The sequence below is a fragment of the Mesocricetus auratus genome, unplaced genomic scaffold, assembly GCF_017639785.1.
Source record: "Mesocricetus auratus isolate SY011 unplaced genomic scaffold, BCM_Maur_2.0 Super-Scaffold_100008, whole genome shotgun sequence".
In the NCBI taxonomy this organism is placed as follows: domain Eukaryota; kingdom Metazoa; phylum Chordata; class Mammalia; order Rodentia; family Cricetidae; genus Mesocricetus; species Mesocricetus auratus.
The window spans coordinates 7,004,522-7,021,332 of record NW_024429192.1 but is presented as its reverse complement, the minus strand read 5'-3'; positions in this window follow the sequence as shown (position 1 = coordinate 7,021,332).

Sequence of the window (16,811 nt, the reverse complement as noted above, 5' to 3'; positions counted from 1 at the left end):
CGATGGTATGTCTTCCAGGTGTCTTTAAACCTGACCATCGTAAGGGGAACGGGCCGGTTCCACGCAGGATGAAACACCCGTCAGGGAACCACGGAACGGTGACATGAAAGGAGCTGGGTCCTTGCGTGGCCTGGCGAGCGACCAGCTGAAAACCACCCCTTCCTCGAAACTGTCCTAGATATAGCCCCAAGGTTTAAAGAACACAAGAAAAGAAAAAGCTTCTGTTTTTTGGTCGAGTCACTCACATTTTTAGCTGTGTTAAAGCAACTGAACTAGTATATATCTCAGTGAGGTCAATAACTAATTTGTGCCATGACCTGGCTTTTTGTACACCTGCGTGTTAGTATCCAAATAAATAAATAAATAAATAAATAAATAAATAAATAAATAAATAAAACCCCAAACACTGAAACCTAGTCTTGGCTATTCTCACAGGTTACCTGCTTTATCTCATTTTTTTATTTGTTCCCTGCTAACCGTATCACCACCTCATATTTTTTACCCCAAAGATTTCTTATGATTCAGCGAGTGGGCTGTGGCAGTTTGAATGGAAATGGCTCCCAGAGGCTCATAGGGAGCGGCATTGCTTGGGAAGACTAGGACGTGTGACCTTATTGGAGGAAGTGTTTCACCGTGGGTGGGCTTTGAGGTTTCATAGGCTCAAGTCAGGCCCAGTGTCACCCTCCCTTCCCACTGGTTGCTGATCCTGATGTATGACTCTTGGCTCCTCCATCACCCTGTCTGCCCGCATGCTGCCATGCTTCCTGTCACGACAATGATAGACTAAACCTCTGAAGCTGTAAACCAGCCTTGATTAAATGTTTTCCTTTATAAGAATTGCCATGGTCATGGTGTCTCTTCACAGCCATAGGAACCCTAAGACAGACGTTGGTACCAGGAGTGGGGTATTACTGTGACAGGCCAGACCATGCTTTTGTTTGGGGAAATGTGAACTCTGGGACTTTGTATTAAGGAATCAGTTGAATGCTTTAGGTGGGGTTTCATGATGCTGAGGATTATTTGGACTGTGGAGACCTGTCTCAAGAGGTTTCAGAGGAAAATAATATTAGTATGTGGCCTAGAGACCATTCTTACAATATTTTGGCAAAGAGCTTTTTGGCCTTATCCAGTTTGCCTGAAGCTAAATTGAAGAGTTTTGGATTAACAGTGCTGGCAAAGGAGATTTCAAAATAACCTAGTATTGACTGTTTTGAATAGTTATTAGTGGGTAGTCTTATGTAGATCTATAATGAAAAGGAGCAAGCTGAGAAAGGAAAAATACAAAATGTACAATTTGAGGAGAAAAAGGAAGTAGAATGGAACTAAATCTTGTGTTCAAGGAAAGAAACAAACTAAAGAAAAGCCTGATGAAAATGGAATAAAGGAAGATGTAACCTCAGGGCAAGACCCCAGTCAGCTAAGCTTCTAACTTGTGAAAATTAATTAAAGAAAAACTTAAGGCCTGGTGTGGTGGTACACACCTTTAATTCCAGCACTTTGGAGGTAGAGTCAAGGCCAGCCTGATCTATGGAGTAAGTTCCAGGACAGTCAAGCTTAGGCAGTGGAGGAAACTGTGAGAAACAGGAAGCTGATGCGGCTGTAATTGAATGAGATGCCCGTGTTCCAGCCCGAGCAAGAAGCAGAAGTTGGCAGCTTTGGCCATGTGGTTCTGGCTTTAGAGTCAAGGACACAAAAAGGGGGCTATGGGATCTGCCTCCATGACTAAGGAAAGCTGCTGGGGCGAGACTCGTGCAGGGGGTCCCTGCATGCCATTGCATGAAGTGGCAGAGGTGAAGTCTTGATTGCCTTGGAGATCCCACAGTGTTAGAGACGCCAGGGTCATGGGATACCTGCCTAGGAGAGCTGCTAACAGGGAGTGGAACCAGCCCAAGATAAAGCAGTGTGTTGCGGTCACCAAAGCTGAAAGGAGTTGGAGATCTGAAGAGCTTTTTGGCACCAGACGTGGAGATGCAGAGTTTGCCCAGCTGGTTTTTGGTCTTGCTGTAGCCCAGTATTTCCTCACTATGCTCACTTCCTCCTCTTTTGGAATGGTAATGTATATCCTGTGACGTTCCATGTTAGATGTGATCTGTTTTCCATTTTGATTTCTAGGGGTTTACAATTAAGAGATTGTGTTGCGTCTCAGAAGAGACTTTGGACTTTAAACAAGTGTGAGACTGTGATAGACTAGGGGACTTTTGAAGTTTCGGACTAAATGCACTTTGCATTATGATGTGGCTACAAGCCTATGGGGGTCAGGGAGTGGAACGTACTGGTTTGAATAGGAATGGCCTACTTAGGCTCATGTACTCAAATGCTTGGTCATTATGGAGCAGCACTCTTAGGAGGTGTGGCCTTGTTGTCGTAGGCGTGGCCTTGTGGGAGAAGGCGTGGCCTTGTGGGAGGAAGTGTGTCACTGAGGCAGGCTTTGGAGTTTCATAAGCTCAAGCCAGGCCCGCTGGCTCATTCCCTCTTCCTGCCTATTCAGAAGTAGAACTTTCTGCTACCTTCCCACGCCATGTCTGCCTGTGTGCCAACATGCTTTCCGCCATGATGACAGTGGAAAGCCCTTTATAATTTTCTAGTTTTCAAACAGCTAATAGGAAGGTCCACTCAGGGTGAGTCATCTCCAGAGAGAGACTCTCTCAGAGAGAGCTTTGGTTTATTTAAGCAGTTGAAAGAATCCCTGTAGACTCTTTGACATTATACCTCAGATTTTTAATGCCAATTTATTTTAAAATATTCTGGCCCAGGTCACTCACTCATTCATATATATATATATATATATATATATGTACATATACATATGTATGTATATATGTGTGTACGTATATATGTATATGTATATATTTATATGTGCATCATATTTTTTGTTGAGAAATGTGCTCATAACCCCAAGCTGTATGTCATCCCTGCTGGTTCTGAGTGTCAACCCAGGCAGGACTAAACTCAGAGGGGCCATGTCCTTTGAACCCCTCTTGGCCTGCTCAGTGACTGACTGTTTCTGGTCTGGGGCATGCTCTGAACTGCACTCCTTCAACAATGATGCTCCTCCCTCTTCTAAAACAGAAATTAAGCTCCTTTGCAGATTAGAGTTTGGTTCCTCCAGCTTCCTCACAGCGCTCAGATTTTAAACTGGGTCACAGAGACATGACCACTCCATCTTCTAACCAGACAATCGCTTCCGGCAGTGCCTGGGCTCTGCTCCTCTCTGCTCCCTCTGGGGAGCTGCTGATCCGGCTGACCCTGGGGGAAGCAGGGAGCTGGTCTCGCACCCCCTTCCTCCGTGGGCCAAGGGCACTTGCCCTTGTCACGTTCCAGCCAGAGCCTTGCTGTCCCCTTTTCCTTTCCTGGCTAATTTATGCTGCTGGCCTCCAAGGGCCTCCTCTCTGCTCTCCCTTCCCTCTTGCTCCTCCTTCCTCCCTCCTCCCCTCAGGATGCATCAGGATAGGGCAAGGACATTTTATTAGGGCACCCGTGACAGAGGCAGAACTCTTTGTCTGCCCTCCGGAGCTAACACTTGAGACTGCTGTGAATGGCGTTATTATGCTCAAGTATTTACTGGCCCCTTCCGACAGGAATGATATAACCCTTTAGTTGTCTTTAACCATTGGCATTAGAGTTGACATCGTGGTTTGCTCTGGCCAACAAACAGAAGCCAAAGTCACGTGACACAAACCACTCTTCAGTGACTTTAAAAACCAGCATAGACAGGGTCCTCAGCAGCCAGCACAGGGTCCTCAGCAGCTCAGTATCGCAGGGGGAGGAGTGCTGGAACCCAAACGCTCAGGGTCACACCCTCGCTCAGCCACGGTTCTGTCTCTGGAAAGCTGCTTCTGCCAGTTCTCCCTGACAGCCCTTCCTGTCTGTTGCAGGAGCCACTGCTGGCCCCTGAAAAGCGCCAGCGAGTTCGACGTCAGGTGGCCTCTGCTTGGTGAGTGAGCATATGCTCACCCTGTGCCTGTTTTCTCCTGCATGGAATGAGGAGAGTGGGGCAGAGAATCTGATGTGAGCATCTCAGGAAGTCATCGCCGTTCTTCCTGTTAGCGGCGGTCTTCATCAGATAAGCTCACGTTCCAGGTCCTGTCCCCACCAAGCTGTCACCAACGAGGCTTTCCTTGGCTCCTCCCTTGCACGGCGTCATTTTGGCTATTACTTTAAAATACATGGCTCTCACGACCCAAGAGCCCTGTGAGATGTGGCAGCCCTGCCGCGGCCAGGCTCATCTAGGCGTGGGATGATTTACACTCCTTGGGTTCTGGGATGCCGTTGGCTCGCTGGCTCCCTCGGATCTTGTCTTCTCACTGAAGCTGATGTCATCTCTCACATCCTAAACTTAGACAGGAGATTTCTTTTTACCTACATGTAGACTCCCACATTGAGTACTGTTCAGAACCCATCTTAAACCTTTCAACAGAAAATGTGTTCGCCCATCAACAGCAATCATATCCGTTTCAAAATATCTTCAAATCTGAAAAAAAAAGTATTTCACATTTACCCAAGGGAAATGTTGAAAAGAAATTCCACAGGAGGAGGAGGAGGAAGAGTGCGAAGAGGGGGGGAAGGGGGAGGAGGAACTACCTTGAGGTAACTATTAAAAAGAATTTTCCAGAAAAGCATATACTAAAGAGATATCCTACCAAGCTGATTAGCAATAGATTCTAAGCAGATGGCCTGAAAAAAGTTACAATAAAATAAAGTGAGTGAGAGGGAGATCATTAGTCAACGAGCTGGTGAAAAGCCAGCTAGAAAATGCACTAAGATGCTGTCTCATTCACAAAACAGTCATGGTGTCAAAGATTAGTCTCCTGGTTTTAAAATTTAAACCCTTAAAAGATAACAATAAAGGAAGTAAGTTTCTTTTGAAGAACATTCATGGTTTCCTAGTTATCACTAAATCAAAAATGTCTTCAAAGCGTGGTTTTAAAATTTATTATTTTCATGTGTGTGCTCCTATGTGTGTGGTATGTGCCTGCTTGCACACATGTGGGAGCCAGAGGACAACTTTCTGAGATCATTTCTCTTCTTCCACCTTGGTGCAGCTTCTAGGGGTTAAACTGGGGTCATCAGGTTTGTGCTACACCATAAGCACCTTTGCCCACTGAGCCCGGCCACAGCCGTGAAAGTGTCCACGGAGAATCTATTTTATCTAGGTCGGTAGAAAGAATCTCTAACCTAAATCTATTCACTAATTTGGTGGTGGGTATGAGACCCAAGCGAGAGGAATCAGTTGGTTCAGAACATGGAACACTCTAGAAAGAATTCCCTTTGCTCTGAAGTGACTGACTGTAGGAAAGAATCCTGGGCGCTTCAGGAAGCTTCCGTGTGAGGGGACCTGCCTGAGGATGACCACGGGGTGGAGAGGTTAGGGGAGAGCCAGCACAGGTGACTACTCAGTCCTTGGACATTGTTTCAAAACAAAACTTCACTTGGGATCCAGACCCCCCCCGAATGTGAGAGTCAGTGAGGAGACCTGGGCAACCTATGGGGCCCTGGGCAGTGGATCAGTGTTTATCCCTGGAATACAAACAGACATCGTGTGCCCATAACACAAAGAGGGATGCTCTCTCAGCCTGGACTCTTAGGGAAGTGCCTGGACCCTGCCCTGAGTGAAATGACAGACTCTAGATATCCCCTATGTGGAAGGAATTGGCAATAGGGTGGGAGGCTGGGGGGGGATGGTAGGGGGTGCGGGAGGAGGGGAGGGAGATGGAACTGGGATTGACATGTAAAACAAGCTATTTAAAATTAAAATAATTAAAAAAAGCCAAAAAAAAAAACTTCACTTGGAATTTTGTGACTGTGTGACTGGCCACTGAAGTCCTCCTCCGTCCTCTGTCATTCAAAGATCCCTCTTCCCCAGGTTTCTCCTCGTATTTATCCTGTCTGCCTGTCAGCCCTGCCTGTTCCTCTCTGCTGCCTCACTATTGGCCGTTCAGCTCTTTATTAGGCCAATCAGGTGTTTTAGAAAGGCATAGTAGCCCCATAGGTTGCCCAGGCCTTCTCACTGACACTCACATTTGGGCCTGAGCTGTGGATCAGTGTCTATCCCTGGTATACAAACTGTCTTCATGTGCCTATAGCACAAAGAGAGATGCTCTCTCAGCCTGGACTCTTAGGGGAGTGCCTTGACCCTACCCAGAGTGAAATGACAGACTCTGATATCCCCTATGTGGAAAGATTTGGCAATAGGGTGGGAGGGAGGGGGGGAAGGGGAGTGCGGGAGGAGGGGAGGGAGAGGGAACTGGGATTGACATGTAAAACAAGCTATTTAAAATTAAAATAAAAAATGATAAAAAAGAAAGGCATAGTAGCACAGCTTCACAGAGTTAAACAAATGCAGCATAAACAAAAGTCACACACCTTAAAATAATATTCCCCAACACATGAGCTAGGACCCATGTCCTAAAGGTTTCTCAACCTTCCCCAAACAACGCCACCAGCTGAAGATCAAGTGTTCAAACAGACAAACCACACGTTCCCGGTGTGAATCTCAATGTAAAAAGAATGGTTTAGGAGTGAGCATAAAACCTAATTTTGACCACAGGGGTGAAATAGAAACTTACTAGTTTTTTTAAGAAAGAAAACTGATAAAACTAGGCCTTCAGACTCTGCTTTGGGGTCGTGGGGTGTGCAGACACAATAGCGTGCTGGCAACCATCATGGAACCAGCCAGTCACCAAATAGGAGTGACTCCCAGATGTCAACAAGTCACAGCGGGACCAACCCATCAGTTGCCAACCCGAGATGACCAGCTCCAATCATCCCTGGCACTCTAGCAGCGGGAAGCATCCTCACACATTACCCAAAAGCTGAGACTGGCCTGTGGTTGTCCCTGTCAGCAATGCTGGGACTTTAAAGTTAGTAATCGACTTCTTAAAGTGGTTCCGAGCTAGGTATCACTGTTATCACTGTTCACCACTCTCCTCAAAAGGCCCAAACTCAGTCAAGTTTCCACCAGGGGGTCTTGTAGTTGAGTACAACACTCTCTTATGCCTTAGGAAAAAAATTTTAGCCAGTATCATTCTCCCCAACAACCCCCAACCTTGGGAAATCATTTTCCACCATGGAAATAGTTTTCACATTAGATCCCAAGCAGAACACACGCTCCATCTGGGGACTCAGTGAACGAGAGAGAGATTTTCTCAATTGTGTGAGGAGTCAGGCACAGCCAGGATCCTGGTCGTCTGGCCCTGGAGCCCTGCTCAGCTCTGGAGGGGAGCTTGTCACTTCCATCTTTCTCTCTAGGAAGCTAGATAGGCCTCCCTGAAAGGAAGTCTCTGCTGCAGGATGACGAGTAACCTCGGATTCAAAGTGGGCTGAGAGAAAGCCCCTTTTTCTAGTGTATAAACACACTCTACTGTTGAGTGCTGTCTCTCTCTGAGCTCAAGGAAAGCCCAAGAGAGTATGTCCTAATAGACCGAGTGGGCTCTAAACAAGGTTTGGGTTACATGGATGCGCAGGCCGCATCTTCACACACACACACACACACACACACACACACACACACACACACACACACACACACACACACGCCTTTGCATCTTTCTGGCTGGTCCCTCCTCCACCCTTATCTCTGGGGCTGTGGCCATGGCCTTCTAACTGGTCTCTGTATTTCTGCTCTTGCCCCACTCTGGGCCATTCTCCACACAGAAAACAGAGAAAAATCTTTAAAATCAGAACTTACCCCAAACCAACCCTGTCATCCCCTTGCTTGTTACATTTTTTACATTTCTTCTCTTGTCTGGAATAAAAACAAAGAGTGCACAGCTCTGGCCTCTTGGAGGGTCCTCAAAGCTCCAAATCCACAACCCATGTGCAGGGCTCTTGTTGTCCCAGATAGATACGGCTGACTCTCCTGCCTGATCAGTCTGTGTGAAAATGTACCCTCGGTCATTTTTCTGGGTCCGTCTCTTCAAATTAAAAAAAAAGACTTACTTCTATGTATACATGTCTCTGTACATGTGTGCACTCACGTTCAGGTGCCGACTGAGGCCAGAGGAAGGCACTGGATACCCTCTCCTCCAGCTACCGGCGGCTGGGAGCCTCCTGAATGGGTGCTATGAGCTTAGGTCCTCTGCAAGAGAAGCAAATGCTCTTACCCACTGAGCTGTCTTCCTTCATGTGACTTACGACTTAGAGATTCACGGGGCTGTGTCTTCTAGTGGTCCACAGCGGGAGGTCCCAGCACATGGCTTGCCACACCCCCGAATTCAAAAGTGTCTGAGGGTTTTGAAATTAGGGTTTTTCTTTCCAATAAACCTGTTAATGAGAAACACAGGTTTTGGGTGGTCGTGCATTTTTGTTTCTTTGGCAGACATTCCCACACATGTAACTGGCAGCTAACAGGGTACATTGGTTTAATATGTTAATTTTGATGAAGGCAGATTTATTCAGATTTTCAATAGAGCATGCTTTTGACATTCTGTCTATGAGCTATACCTTACCCCAGGTTACAGGGTTTTCTTCTACATGTTTTCTACTTAAATTTCTGATCCAGTTGGGGCTAGTGTTTGTGTATGATACTATGTTTAGCTCAAGTTCTTTTTAATTCATTTTGGTTTATTGATGTCCAGTTGTGGCAACACCATTTGTTCTCATTTCTCCATTGACTTGACTGTGTGTCTTTGTCAAAGATCAATTGGCCCTCCCAACAGGCTCTTCTGGGGATATTGATAAATTGCTTCTAAAGTTTACATGGTGAGACAAAAGATGCAGAATCTCCAACCCAATGCTGAAGGATAAAAAGTTGGAAGACAGATGCCAACAGAATTCAAGACCTGCTACAAAGCTGTGATAATCAGGACAGTGTGGAGTTGGCTTAAAGACAGACAAGCAGATCAATTAAACAGGACAGGGGCCCAGAAGTAAACTCCTGTAAATGCAGTCAACTCATCCTTGACAAAGGCGTGAAGACTTTTCAGTGAATGCACTGGAATGGCTGGGCTTCTCCACGCAGAGAAATGAATCTGACCACAGTGTTTACACCCTCCCAAAACGTTAAGTCGGTGAAGTCGCAGAACTAAATATAAAATGTGAAACTGTAAGAAAGCTAGAGGACGGTGACCGGATGGTGACCGGATGGATGGTGACCGGATGAGCCTCCCTCTGCCACTTAGCTGTCCCTGCCAACCATTTGGCCTCTTGGGGGTGTTGTTGCCTTATCATCAGGGTGAAGAAGACATAAGACCTACAGGGTAGACACAGGGTAGGGTGGATGTAGGTGGTGATGTGTGCCAGGCCCTGGGAGGTGGAAGACATATTAGCCGTGACAGCAGGTTCTTGTCTAAATGGCTGTTAGTGGTTTCTACAGCCACAAATGGGTTCGTGTTGACGATAAAGCATAGCCCACTGCAGGGAACGGGGACACGATGTTCGGACTTGACTAAATACCTTAAAAACAAGATGGGATTCTTCAGTTGACCCCAGGCAAGAGATGACACAACCTCATCTTCTGTCGGGGCCCCTCCGTGTCTGCTGAGCCAGGTCTGCACAGAGCTTCGGGCAACTGCCAGACACTCCGGAAGCAGGGATATTTAGGTCTGGAGAAAGGGTGCTGATTCCCGTGCCCAGAGACTGTCAGCACGGAGGAATGCTTCTCTCAGGGGACACATGGAAGAATAGGAAAACTGGGAAGCATGAGCCAATAATTCAACCATAGGCAGCTTTGGGTTGACAGAACTCCAGCGTCTACGAGAAAAGACTCTAGAATATTACAAACAGAGTGAAATAAAAAACATTTCTTTCCACCCAGGGCCCGGAGTGGATGTAAGTGAGAGAAGACTGCTGTCTTGGTTCCTTCTCCTGTTACTGTGATAAAATTCCATGACAAAGACAAATTTAGAGAGAAACGGTTTATTTGACTTCACACTTCAAGGGTAGAGTCCATCATGGAAGACTTGAAACAGCAGGTCCCTGAAGGCAGAGCCTCCTGTCCTGACTGCCCAGTCTCAAATAACGGACTCAGAGCCTGAATATGAATTATAGATGCTCGGCCAATAGCTCAGGCATGTTACTAGCTAACTGTTACACTTAAGTTAACCCACATTTCTGTTTATACTTTGCCACATGTCTCATGACTGGTTAGCTCATTTTTACATGGCCTGCTTGCCGGCGGCAGCTGGCTGGCATCTCCTGACTCTGCCCTCCTCCTCCCCAGCCTCCTCAATTCGATTGTCTAGTCTAACCTTATTCTTCCTTGCTATATAGGTCAATCACCATCTTTACTAACCAATGAGAGTAACACATATTCACAGTGTACAGAAGGATTATTCCGCAGCAGGTCACAATGCATCCACAGTCAGAAAAGAGAGGAGTTACTACATAAATGAAGGTTTCTTGTCCCTCCTGCCAGTTCCCAAATAACCACTCTAAGGCTTAATACTAATTACAACTGTCTGGCCAATGACTCAGGCATACTACTGACTAGCTTTCGCAATTAAATTAGCCCATTTATATTAGTTTACAATTTAACACAAAGCTAGTGGCTTGTTACCTCACATCTTGCTTCTCTGGTGGCTACATGATGTCTCCCTGGCTCTGCCTTCTTCCTCTCCATATCTTTGTTTGGATTTCCTGCCTGGCTCGAATAGCTTTACTGATTGACATACAGCATGTAGAAGAACACCCCACATCATTACCGTTCAGCCCCCTTTCTCCATTCACACGGGACAGGATCCCAGCCAAGGGAAGGTTCCACCCACAGTGTGTGGCTCTTCCCACCTCATTTAATGAGATCAAGATCATTCCCACAGGTACATCCAGATGCACACGTCTTCCAAGTGATTCTAACTTCTGTAAGATGAACAATCCAGACTAACCATCACCTGCCATGGAGGAAGGATGCAGAGGACAGGCTCACAAACTCACCTCCTGTATAAGCTTTAAGTATGGCTGCACCTCAGCACTGCTACTGCTCATGGGATCCCCGGAGGTCAGGCTGAGCCTTTTAACCGTTCCTGCTGCCACCAGCTATCGTGGGGGAGGCATCTTCCTCCCAGTCTGTGGTGTCAACTGTGTGCATACTTAATTGTCCTTGTCCCACACATATAAACAAACCAGCTCTGGAGAAGAATGACAACTGGTCACTGTACCTTTTGGTTGGGCAGAAACACCAAAATTACCTCTCAGAATAAACTTGGCCTCAATGTGATGAACCACCATTTCCTGCAACTAAAAGTCAACCTCATACCAGGCTCTTGTAATTTCACAGGGTGTTTATTTTCCCTCTGAGGCTATGCTGTATCTTTTAATTTTGTTTAATTGCATACACAGAGGAAAAAAACTGAGGAGCTGGGGGTAGCTGAAGACTTCTATGAGAGAAACAGGACTTCTCTCTTCTAAACTGTGGGTTGCATTCTAGGCTGGACATTTTGCTCTGTGAAGGTAGCACCTTGGGAAACTACCACCCATCTGATGAAAAGCCAGGCTGCCAGGGGTTGGATGCCTTGGCGAGGGCCACTGGGGCAGGCTGATTCTCTACTCATTTTCTGGAGACAAATAAACCTACAGTTGATCTGGTTTTGGACAAGAATCACTCTGCTTTGAGCATCTCGCTTCTGAGCTTTTTGTGCTAAACAGGGCTCCTGGGGCCCATCCTAATTTCTTCCCTGATGTAGCTTGTTCCTGTCACATTCTTCCCTTTGAGTGTGATCACGGACATTAGATTCTGACACTCACAGAAGGGACTAACAATAAAGGTGCTGGAAAAACTCATTCCAGAAGACTTTGAGCAAAATTTAATGTAATTCTTGGCCACAAGGGTCAAAGGCCACAGTGGTCAAGGACCAGTAGCCAAGGTGGCTCCTGGAAGAAGTGAATGGCTTTTAGATGGGTGATCTCACCGGGTTTGTGGGCAAGGCTGTGGTCATGGCAGTGTCCTGTGACAGGTCTTGCTACTGAGCATGAGTAACATTGAACTTCCTTCCTCTTTCGGCTGTCAGTTTCATTTTTCTATTTTCGTGTGTCTGTGTGTGTGTGTGTGTGTGTGTGTGTCATGTATTTGTGCATACACACATGTGTGCTCACGTGTGTGTACAGGACAGAGCTTGATAGGTAGAGTAGGGGAGATTCATCTTCAGTCTCTCTTCCCCCTTTTTCATCGATGCAGGGTTTCTCAATCGAGCCCAGAGCTTGCAAACATGGCCCGTCTCCCTAGCAAGCTGTGCACTGGTTATTCGGTGCTCTGCTTACTTCCAAATAAAAGGATCTGTCAGAGTCTCTCTGAGGAGGGTGGAATACACAGGAAATGAAGGCAAAGAAGGGGACCATTTGCAGGGAAAAGGGGACCAATAAGAGAACAAAAAAGAACAAATAGTAATGTATGTGTGTATGAAATGTCACCATGAAATCCATGTCTTTGTATGCCAACCACAAAGCTAATTACAAAGAAAGACATGGTGGTATATGCCCATGCCCCAGCATTTCCTAGATGAAGCAGGAAGATGAGGCATGAGTTCAAAGTCACCCTCAGTTACCTAGCAAGCTTGAGACTACCCTGGGTTACATAACACAGTAAAGCAAACAAAACAGGGACAGCCAGACGTTCTCTGTCATCTAGAGGTTGATGCAGATGGTTTGTGTGTTTGCTTTAGTCACGTTATCATTTTCCATCACGTCTACGTCTATCACCATACATCGTCTCCTTTCCCCTCAGCAATAATTTTCAGATTGTTTTAAGCCATGCGGTGTTTTCTCCAGCAACATGGACGGTAAGCACATCTCCAGTGTAGAAATCACAAGGACTACACAGAGCCCTCCATAGAACACGGAGGAGAGACGGGGGCCTTGACTACCTCAGACTTCTCTTCAGCTCCACTAGAGTGGGGAATGGCTGTGCAAACACGGAAGCCTTCCACTGAGCATAGCCATCACAATTAGACGGTTGGAAGACCAGCAAGCGAGGGCAGAGAGCACTGGCAAAAGGCATCCAGCATGTTCACAGCCACAGGCCCCCTCCACCCTTCACTGGAGAAAGCAGGTTCCCAACAAGGGGCCGCATTTCACGTCCAGGCTTTGACCGCTATAACGAGATTCTTTCCTGCCAGCTGTCTGGGTCCCGCCACTGTCTCAGCCCCCAAATAGCACACGAGACACTATATTAATTATGAAGTTGTTGGCCGTTTGCTGTGGTTTCTTACTGGCTAGCTTTGACTTAATTATTAACCCATAACTACTAATATATATTTTCATAAGGTCTTATCTTACCAAGGACACAGTCTCACGCATCCTCTCTTCCTGGGATCCACACTTGACTACATTTCCCAGAATCCTCCTCAACTCCTAGTTATAAGCGATAATCGAGGCTATATAGGGAAAAACAATATATTTATTGTTCCTAGTTCCACCTATCTTGCTTCCCTATTTGGCCAACAGTGTTTTACTTATCAACCAATAGGACAACATATACACATAAGGACTTCCCCCATCAGATCACCCTGTGGAGAGGTGGAGAGTCCCAGACACACATGTACATCTGGTTATGTTGACCCATTCAAGATGAGAGAGTGTTGAGTTTCCCTAACTGCTTCCCTCATCTCCCCTGGAGAAGCCTTTCCCAAGGGGAAAGTCAGCGTGTGAGCTTGCAGGAGATGTGCTCCCTTTAACGTTTGCCTGTCAGAGGAAAACATCCCTGGCCCCTTGGCAAGAGAAAGGACCATTCAGAGTGAAGTTGAGATTCTGTGAAACAAGGTATTTCCCTCCCCATTTGCAGTTTGTGACTCTTGACTCTCTGAGAATAATGAGATGTCTCATCCAGGGTGAGGTCTTCCCCCAAGTTCACGGCAGCCTGCAGCAACACATTGCCTCTCTAAGTCAAGGTCCCCAGGGCTTAGCTAGACCTTCCCAGAACTCCAGGAACACAGCCCAGGGCTCAGGCTGCAATCCAGACTGCAGCTGTCCAAGAACGGTGGAATTGAGAAGATCCTGCACGGCTCCTCACCCACACCCCACTGCACGGTGGAGGTCTTCTGGAACCTGTCTGACTGGGCCGTAGCCCGCAATGCTCAGGGCTGCTCTGAAGGTGTTTTGTAGATATGGTTAGCGCCCACAACCCGTTGACTTGTAAAGAAGATTATTCTCGGCTGTGTGGGTGGTCCCTCATCAAGTCTGTTGGAAAAAAAAGTCTTCAGAGAAAAACTGAGATTTCCTAGGGAAGGAAGAAAATCCATATCAAGACTGAAATGTAAGTAAGGTTTTTGCACCGTGTTCCATCCCACACATTTTAGGTTTAGCAACACAACTGCATGGCCCAATTTCTTAAAAATCTTTTGTTTACACTTGATTTATTCATTGTATGCATGCATGCATATATGTACCTACCTGTCTGCATGCCCAAACATGCGGGAACATGTGTGGAGGTGAGGAGACAAACTGTGGGGTCAGTTTTCTTCTCCCACCATGTGGGTCCCTGAGATGGAATTCAGGCTTTCAGGCTGTCCAGCTTGGAGGCAGGTGTCCCTTCCCAGTGAGCCACCTTTCAGCAATTTCTTCTAATCTGTCTGTCTGTCTGTCTGTCTATGTGTCATTCATTTATGATCTTGTATGCCATCTCTCATCCTAGCTGTCTGATTATCTGTCTATTTGTCACTCATACATCTATGCACCATCCATCTTTCTGCTTATCTACCTACTTACATACCTAGGTGTGTATATACATTGAACACATTCAATCACCCTTTACTGCCTATCTCTCCACTACCACACAAAGATACCAGCATCTGAAGATGCTTAAATTTGTTATATAAACTTGTGTGACCAGGCCACTTGGGCGTCTGAGACATGAGGATTGCCATGAGTTCTAGATCAGCCTAGAATACATGAGACCTTGTCTATAAAAACACATGTGTACATGTATACAAAAAGGATTTTCACTATAATCCTGTATAATATCAAATGTCATATAAATGCTATCCAGATATTCTGTGCTTTGGAGGAACAATTTACAAGGGGAAAAAGACTGTAAATATTCATTACAAGCATTTATTTTTAATATTTTTATATATATTTAGTTGAATCCATATACATGGGGCTCATAGATATGAGGGGATATATGTATATATATATATTTATCTTATCTTTATCTGTATGTCTACCTTTTACCAACTTAACTTACTTATCTATCCTTATCATTGGCTCTATTTCTACTGAGACCTTAACCAACCGCTGGGCTCTTAAAGGCACATAATCCTACATCACATTATCCCTAAGAAACAGAGACAAGACCGAGGTCCTGTTCCCCTTTGATTCACATTTTGTCCCATTTTCTTTCCCTTGGAACACACAGCTCTTCCCTTCACTTAGCTGCTACCTGAGAAGATCTTAAAATGTGCTTCACTGTCTGAAAGAGTCAAGAGGTTGCTCCAGCCAAGCCCCGCCCTTCGCCCTGGATATGGGAGTGAACATATCTCAGTTTGTCACCCAGTGTTTACATGTGCACGGAGATAATTTAGCAGGTGCCAAAACAGAGCCTGCCTGAGTTGTGCTTTTCAAATATAAAGCATTGGAACAGTTATATTTTGCTGTACTTTTACTTCCATTTTAAGTCATTATCCATAGCCATTAAATTGTTCATTTGAGCCGAAATTTCTCCTGACACCCATAATACAGCCATAGCCGAATATTCTTTGTGAACCCAAGGTCACTTCACTCACAGCGTCCCCTAAGTCCTGGGCTGTGCGGTGTCCTCATAGCTCACATGCAGGTGTGGCCTGGGAATACTGGGGTGCTGATGCCCAAGGAGTGGTTCCTAACCATTGGGAGAGCAGCTGATGGGCAGAGTGCCTGGGGCCAGGTGCCCTGTAGGGAAAGAGTGTCTAGTTCATAGTTCTGGAAGCCTGAGAGCTGAGGCTGCCGTCTGCTCTGCGCGAGGGAGGACCTCATGTCAGCAGCATCACATGGTAGGGGCGCCTGTGAAGGAGTCGGACACACAGCCAGAAGAGAAGAGAAAGGAGTGATGTGAGGCCAGGCTCTCCCTGTCATCACAGCCTGCTCTACCGCCCTCCAAGATCAGATATTCCCCTCATGCCAGCAGTCACTACCAGTCACTTCCCTACCTCTTTTTTTATTTTAAATTTTCTATCCATTTTACTTACCGACCACAGTTTCCCCCCCTCCCCTCTACCCATCAATCCCCCCCTCCTCCCACTCCCTCCCTGACCCTCCATCCGCTCCTCAGAAAGGGCAAGGCCTCCCATGGGGGAGTCAACAAAGCCCGGTACATCAAGTTGAGGCAGGACAAGCCCTGCCACTCCTCTCCCCTGTATCAAAGCTGAGCAAGGCATCCCGCAGTAGGGAATGGACCCAAAAAGCCAGCTCACACACCAGAGACAGATCCTGGCCGCATTGCCAGGGGCCTCACAAACAGACCAAGCCACACAACTGTCACCCACAGGCAGACGCAGGCTCCCATGCTGTCTGTACGGAGCCCACGAGCTCTCAGGAGCTCGGGTCAGCTGTCTGTGGGTTTCCCAGCCATGATCCCGACCACCCTTGCGCATATCCCTTCCTCTCTTGACTCTGGGAGCTCAGCCCAGGGCTTGGCTGTGGACCCCTGCATCTGCTTTCCTCAGACACCAGATGAAGGTTCTGTGATGACAGTCAGGGCAGTCAACAATCTGCTTACAGGAGAAGGCCAGTCCAGGCACCCTCTCCACTGCTGCAAGGAGCCTTAGCTGGAGTCATCCTGGTGGATTCCCCGGGAATTTGGCTAGCACCACGTTTCTCCCTAGCCTCTCAACGGTTCTCTCCATCAGGATACCTCTTCCCCTGCTCTCCCTCTCCATTCCTCCCCCAACTTGACCATCCTGTCCCCG